Source organism: Mercenaria mercenaria, chromosome 16, assembly GCF_021730395.1.
Source record: "Mercenaria mercenaria strain notata chromosome 16, MADL_Memer_1, whole genome shotgun sequence".
Taxonomy (NCBI): Eukaryota; Metazoa; Mollusca; class Bivalvia; order Venerida; family Veneridae; genus Mercenaria; species Mercenaria mercenaria.
Window position 1 is genome coordinate 26,524,817 of NC_069376.1, and position 8,480 is coordinate 26,533,296.

At 37.3% G+C, this 8,480-nt stretch overlaps 1 non-coding gene across 1 annotated transcript; it reads right to left on the reverse strand.

Annotated features, from left to right (window-relative positions):
* Nucleotides 1-719: 719 nt before the first annotated feature.
* On the reverse strand, nucleotides 720-790 carry Trnag-gcc (transfer RNA glycine (anticodon GCC)). Its single transcript has one exon. It is a non-coding gene; the product is annotated as a tRNA-Gly (tRNA).
* Between the last annotated feature and the right edge of the window lie 7,690 nt (nucleotides 791-8,480).

Genomic DNA, 8,480 nt, shown 5'->3' on the forward strand with positions numbered 1-8,480 from the left:
CTCTTATTTTTAAGACCTATATTGCACAATAGAAACTTCAGAAATCTGAAAATAAAAGAGAATCAGTGAATCATTCAGAGAAATGCAAGACGAACAGTAAATAGTGACGCACATAATTAAAATACTGCTGCAGTACAAAAAATGCGGTCCGCAGACTAAAATTTGATTGATGAGTTTCAAAGGTCTAGGTATTCATTAAGGCGTAAAAAATGTTTGTTTTCGGTATCCCGACCTACCCTATATTTTTGGCCCGGCCCTAAATGTTTTTTTTATGGCCTTGGAGGATTTTTTTTTTCAAACTTTAAAAAAAAACTTGAAAAACTTCACTTTTTATGCTTTAAACATGGCCAGTGATGTTAGAAATCAACTTAATGATGCTCTAAAGGCATAACCCCCTTATTTGTATTCACTTTTTGACACAAAAATAATTTCAGAAAAGTCTCCCTTAATAATAAAAACAATCCAAAAAAAAATCCGACCTACCTACCCTAATTTTTGAGCATGTTACCGGAAACAGATTTTTTAGGCCTAAGGATTCATTTGAATGAGCAAATGGTATGTGAATTGAAGTCGCGCGAAAAAATACCAATCGTCGGCTAAATCTTGAAATGAAAATAGAATAACCTTAAAATAGGTCTGAATGATGTACACAATAGCGTTGTACATCATGGTGCGGAAATTTAGTCTGACGTTGATGAAGATTGTAAAAGAAAAAACATTGCATCGGCCGGGAATCGAACCCGGGCCGCCCGCGTGGCAGGCGAGCATTCTACCACTGAACCACCGATGCTTACGAATGACTATTTCGAAAAAAGTGAATAAATTCATAGTAGCTATAAAAATGTGTCAAACTCCATCAAAAGTTTTGATAATGTCTTATTTTACTGTCATTGTATTTTGTATTTAGTACGTAACTTTTGAATTTTGTATTTAATACGTCACTTTTGTAATAGATATTAAAATATCAATAAAACTAGATATGTTAGATTAATAAAAGACGCGCAATAACTCTTAAATCTCGATACCTTTAAGCTTGACAGATTTACTCCCCTTAGTACATAAAAATAACCTGTCCAGATACGTCAAAATGAGGGGTGGTGGATAGGGATGAGGTGGATATGCACCCATTCATTCCGTAAAGTAACTGGATGTCAAGAAAACTTTCACAATAACCACTTTTTGATGGCAGAAGAGGGAACTAACAGGCAGTTTTGTCTTGTTAACATTATTATCTGGATAGTTTAACGCGCAATTTTGTCAACTCCAGATCACAGGCAGTGCATCTGTTTTTCTTAGAAAACATAATAATTATAGGTTACTAGGTTAAGAACTCGTGCATATTTCCCGATGTAAAGATAATATTAACCTTTTTATTACATACTCATCCACACGTATAGATATAATGTAAATATCATAAATTTGTTCAACAGCCTGAATAGGATTGACAATACTGAACTAAATAGAAAAAATAGTGCAACAACAAACGGTGAATTACGTCACGCATTCAGGCGTCAGTGTATGGAAAAATATTGACGTTTCCGGTACCAGTGTAACTTAACGGAGAATAGAAACGTGTATGTAATAATTGTAATATATTTAAGTGTATATGGCTCATGGACATAATGATCATGATAATATCAGTACAAATGTAGACCACTCCTCTTTTCTTCAAGATGCTCCTTCAACCCCAAAAGCAACATCCACCCCCAACCCCAAAAGTAAGTCAAGGCCACCTAAAGTTAAACTCAACAACTCAGAGCGCCTCACTATTCTCAACATCAATTGTAGGTCTGTAAAGAATAAAATACCTGACTTGCATCTAATGGTAGACCAAGTCAAACCTGATATTATCTGTCTCACTGAAACCTGGTTAAAACCTGACGTCAGTTCTTCTGAAATTTTTCCAGATACCCTAAACTATAGTGTCTGTAGGGATGATAGGTGTGGTGGACAGGGCGGGGGAGTGATGATTGCCATCTCTAAAGCGTTACTCAGTCAAGAACAACCTGACCTTAAAACTAACTGTAATATAACCTGGTCAAAAATAACTTTAACTGGTATAAAAAACATTTATGTTGGAGCATACTATAAACCACATGAACTTGACGAACTATCATTGTCTGAACTGTGGACATCCTTAAGTAAAATCCCGAAGGATAGCATAATATGGCTCCTCGGAGACTTCAACATGCCTGATATCAACTGGGTCAATGAAACACTCAAACCAAACTGTAAAAATAGAAGTCTCTATGAAGATTTTATGGAAAAACTGTCCCACCTAAATTTGGAACAGATGGTAAAAGTCCCAACCAGGTTGTCCAATACCCTTGACCTCTTCCTTACCTCCCACTCATCCCACGTCCACCTCGTCAAGACACTTCCCGGCCTTGCAACCTCTGACCATGATATAGTATTTCATGAGGTCAAAATAAACAGAGGGCGGCCCATCCAGCCAAAGAGACTAATAAAACAATATCGGAAAACTAACTGGGAGGCGATCAGATCTGACATGCGCTCATTTAGTAGTAGTTTTATTAGTAAGGCCCATACAAACCCTGATGAGGCTTGGAACTCATTTAAGGACAGCTTAAATGAATCTTGTATCAAGCATATCCCTACTAAAATATCCAAATCCCGTGCCGACTTGCCTTGGTTAACTCCCAGAATTATCAGGCTTATCCACAAGCGTGATAAACTCTATCACAAACTCAACAAATCCCCAAATCAAGCTAAGAACCAGAAACTGAAGTCCCTAAAATCCTATATACAAAGGCAAATAAGAGCCTCATACTGGTCATACATGGAAAACGTCATCTTTAGCCATGATTCCCAACCTGGTAGAAATAAGAAATTCTATAGCTACATCAAACATAACAAAAAAGAAAATGTCGGCATAGCCCCTCTCAAATCAGATGGTTTCACCCACACTGATCCAGTCACTAAGGCAAACATCCTCAATAAGCAATTTGAATCAGTTTTCTCCCCACCTAAGCCCCTAAGCCTTAAACATTTGCGCTCCAAACTGTTAACATCCCCTTCCTCCCTAATGGACCAAATAAATGTAACTCCAGAGGGTGTTGACAAACTCCTTCTTGGCCTATCCCCACATAAAGCGTCAGGGCCAGATGAATTATCCCCCCGTGTTCTCAAGGAACTTCATCAAGAAATCGCCCCCGTCCTTTGCCACATCTTCAATTTATCCCTAAATACAGGCATTGTCCCTCAAGACTGGAAAAAGGCAACAGTTGCACCAGTCTTTAAAAAAGGTCTCAAATCAAAACCCAGCAACTATCGACCAATTTCTCTAACCTGTATTGCGTCCAAACTCCTTGAGCACATCGTGGTTTCAAATCTTATGTCCTTCTTTGACAAACACAATATTATCAGCCAGTTCCAGCATGGTTTTAGGTCGGGTCATAGTTGCGAAACTTAGCTTATTAATTTCACCCAGGAACTTTATAGTAATTTAGAACAAGGCCAACAAACTGACGTCATCGTAATGGATTTTTCTAAGGCATTTGACAAAGTCGACCATTTGAGGCTAATTTACAAGTTACAATCCCTAGGTGTTAGTCCCCAAATAACTAATTGGGTCAAATCCTTCCTCTCTAATCGTACTCAGAAGGTCGCAGTTGAAGGTCACCTGTCCAGCGAACTTCCGGTCCTGTCTGGAGTTCCACAGGGGTCTGTCCTTGGGCCTTGCCTTTTCCTTGTATACATTAACGACCTGCCTGACTCAGTCAAATGTAAAACCCGTATGTTTGCAGATGACACCATCGTATACCTCACTGTCAAATCAAATAATGATAGCATAACCCTTCAAGAAGATCTCCATAAATTAGAAACATGGGAGTCTGGCAAATGGAATTTAACCCCGACAAATGTGAAGTCCTTAGAGTAAGTAAGAAGCGAAATCCCTTTATATACCCCTATAGGTTACACAATACAGAGTTAAAGTCCACCTCATCAGCTAAATACCTAGGAATAACTATCTCCAATGATTTGAACTGGTCACAACACATTGAAAACATAACTTCTAAGGCAACCTCTTCCCTTCGATTTATTCAGAGAAATGTCAAGACAGATAACATAAAGGTCAAAGAAGCTGCATACACCACCTATGTCCGCCCACAGTTAGAATACTGTTCAACTGTGTGGCATTCCTGGCAGAAAACCCTCACCCATAAACTTGAACGAGTCCAAAGGTCAGCAGCTAGGTACGTTATGAATGATTACAACTATACAAGCAGTGTAACTGAAATGTTGAAATCCTTAGAATGGAAAACTCTCCAGTACCGTAGACTAAACTGTTCATTACTTTTGTTTTACAAAGTAAGGAACCAGACCGTTGCTATTGACCAAGGTTACTTGACCCCCATTAGAAATCTTAACTACTTGATCCCTTATTCCAGCACTCAATACTTTGCTAACTCTTATTTCCCTAGAACCATCCGTCTCTGGAACTCCCTCCCCACATCAGTTAAAGCTGGCCCCAGCCTCAGTATCTTTACAGAGGCTGGCGGTGGTCACTATGTAATTCTTTCATTCTGTCCTATTTTAACTGTAGCATACTGTCCTTTTATCTTTTACTTTTAATACTGTAATATACTAAATTTCTTTAACAACTGTTTCTCTGACAGCGCCGACCAGTCATAATCGGAAATCGATTGTTGGTTGTACCGATGTAGATGTAGATGTAGATGACCCATACTGTATCCTAGGTACGGTACTGTAACTTGTGCTCCAGATAGAGATCTATGTGACATTTTTAGAGAAATATAATGTTGACTAACAATACTAACAATATGGCCATAAGGCGCGAGCACCATCAACTTGGTAAAATCTGCATGCTATCTGGGCTCAAAAGGGTGTCGGGACAACAAGCAACTACGACTTATAGAATAAGCCAGCTTCACGATCAGAGTGCCGTTGAAATATTTACTGAACAGCAAAAGAAACTATTCAGATGTATAACTGGTATATTTTGAAATAAAAAAAAAATAATTCAAATTTGAATCGTTTCTTCATACCAAAATTACATTTGAAGATCTTCATGTTATAATTTTTAAAAATCAATCAACCGTGAAGTCAGTAGTCCCACAATAGCCGTTTGAAAGGCTATATCTTCTGCGGCGTCAGCGTGCTAAATTTGATTCAGTCGTGCGGTGCAACCAACAAATTTTTTTAAACTTTATGCTGTTTTTCGAGTTAGCCAATTATCAATATTTCCAATGACAATAAAATTTCACAAAGAAAATTGTTAATTACAGGCGCGCGTGAATTTCGTGCAAAACGGCTATTGTGGGACTACTGTCTTGACACGGTTGATTGATTTTTTTTAAATTTTACACGTGGAGTTCTTCAAGTGTAATGTGATATGAAAGACACAAGTGTTTTATGAATTAGAGTTTTTAATTAAAAAATACAACAGTTACAAAACTGGATCATTTCTTTTGCTGTTCAGTATATAAGCGACAGCAAATGATGAAAATGTCCGTTGGAGTTTTGTGCAAGGAACTTTTGTCAGGCCCACTTTAAAGTCAGACCTTTTGCTGTGAACATGGTGAATATTTATGTAAATTGCATGATTAATCATTCCACCATGACGATATACAGCATGTTTAACATTCTAGACACCTTTTCGGAGCATACTATATTGGCGTACCTTACACACTTCTTTGTTGTTCCGACCACAGATGATAAAGTTTCTAACTTTTCTGAGATTTTACATAGGGAAACAGTCTTGGCAAAAATTTAGACTTCATTATGATTTGGGAAAAAATGAAAGCTTTCGTGTTAAAAATATGATTGTTGACGACGCACAAGGACCGATGATGGACACGGGATATCATGTAAGCTCACTTGCATTGATGATAAAGCTCAGTTTAAACCGAGGGCTCCAATCTCATAATGTCAAGTGTTGTTATATTTCTGGTCCTTTGAGATCATGGAGAACATTCAATTATACTATAATTCCGCTCGAGATCATGGAGAACATTCAATTATACTATAATTCCGCTCGAGATCATGGAGAACATTCAATTATACTATAATTTCGCTTGAGATCATGGAGAACATTCAAATTCCGCTTAAGCCGGTGCTAGAGGGCGTTAAAGGTGTTGCAAGACATATAATCTCTCATGAACGGGCTCAATCAAACCAAGTCTGCTATTATTTTGCTGGGTTGCGTTCTAAGCTTTCAAATGATACTTTAATAGATTCTATTGTCGTTTACTTCGATTTTCTAAAAACAATAGTTAAAATTGATGTTGAATGGAAATTCAGAATTACTTCATATAGATGCGGTCAGTTTAAGACCATTTCTTGGCAAAATTAAACTTCTCATTCTATGCTAAAGCAATGTTGCCAAGCTGCAACAATAATCCATCACATTTTGTGCAGTGATTTACAATTCAAAACATTGATGACATCGGGTTAACAGCTTTCCTACAAGTCTGTCTGTAATTAATGTAACAAAAACTTCTTTTGAGTTTATACCTTTAATTTCATTTCCAAAACAATAAATTAGAACAAGAGCACCGCCTTGCGGGTGCTGACGCTCATCTGATTTTTTTAGTGTAACAGAAATATTGTCCTACCCATGATTTTCTAAGTCTAAAAAGGGCCATCATTCTTGCAAAAAGCAGGATAGAGTTATGTTTCTTGATGTACAGTGTCCACTTATGATGGTGAAAAACTGTTGCAAGTTTTAACGCAATAGCTTTGATAGTTTATGAGAAAAGTTGACTTAAACATAATACTCAACCAAGAAAATGGTTTTCTAAGTCCAAAAGGGGCAATAATTATTGCAAAAAGCAGGATGGAGTTATGTTGCTTGCTGTACAATGTCAGCTTATGATGGTGAACAAGTGTTGCAAGTTTCAAAGCAATAGCTTTGATAGTTTAAGAGAAAAAGTTGACCTAAACATAAAACTTAACCAAGAAATCTGATATTTTCTAAGTCCAAAAGGGGCCATAAATCTTGCAAAAAGCAGGACAGAGTTATGTTTCTTGCTGTACAGGGTCAACTTATGATGGTGAACAAGTGTTGCAAGTTTTAAAGCAATAGCTTTGATAGTTTAGGATAAAAGCTGACCTAAACATAAAACTTAACCAAGAAAACTGATTTTCTAAGTCCAAAAGGGGCAATAAATCTTGCAAAAAGCAAGATGGAGTTATGTTTCTTGATGTACAGGGTCAGCTTATGATGGTGAACAAGTATTCCAAGTTTCAAAGCAATAGCTTTGATAGTTTAGGAGAAAAGTTGACCTAAACATAAAACTTAACCAAGAAATCTGATATTTTCTAAGTACAAAAGGGGCCATAAATCTTGCAAAAAGCAAGATGGAGTTATGTTTCTTGCTATACAGGGTCAGCTTATGATGGTGAACAAGTATTCCAAGTTTCAAAGCAATAGCTTTGATAGTTTAGGAGAAAAGCTGACCTAAACATAAAACTTAACCAGGCAACGCCGACGCCGACGCCGACAACCGCTCAAGTGATGACAATAACTCATCATTTTGTTTCAAAAAATCAGATAAGCTAACAACAAAAAACGTATTATATAATCATAATTAACAGGACACAAACCGAGAACTGGACAACCTAGTTAACCTTTATCCTGTTCTGAAATAGACTAGTTCATCTTTCAGTTTTGGCAGTAACATTTATCATTCCAATGGGTGTCCACTGAAAATCTACTGACTGAATAGCTGACATTGCAGACCAAGATCAGCCTGCACGAATGATCTTGGTCTGCACTGGTCGCAAAAGAAAAATCACTTTCCGCCAGCAGGCTAAAGGTTAAGGAAAAGAAACACAAGAGTGTTATAAAATGAGCCGCGCTATGAGAAAACCAACATAGTGGGTTTACGACCAGCATGGATCCAGACCAGCCTGCGCATCCGTCAGGATCCATGCTGTTCGCTTTCAAAGTCTATAACAATTAGAGAAACTGTTAGCGAACAGCATGGATCCTGACGAGACTGCATGGAGGCGCAGGCTGGTCTGGATCCATGCTGGTCGCAAACCCACTATGTTGGTTTTCTCATGGCATGGCTCAAATGATGGTATGTCTATCTGTATTAATATTGCGTCCTCCACTAGTGTAAAATAAAAATCATTAGCCACGGATTCGCTTTGCTGTATTCACTAACTGTCCGTATTTGTGAAATAAACCTAAAAAAAATAGTACTATACGTTTCATAAATTGGTCATATACCAGTCCACTACTTTTCTTCCAAGCATCAAAATTCAAAAAAATTAAAACACCTAAATGCAATCTGATTCTACAGTATGATGACAAAATGATAAAAAAAAGTCAGCAAGAGGTAATTGTGTTACATGTATTCAGCAATTAAATCGAACATTCAAATTCCGGTTGTTCAAAGGAATACCCATTCAAATGTAGCTAAGTTCACAAACTAAAATATATAATACAGCACCAACAAGTATCAGGCTATGAACACATCACAACTAAG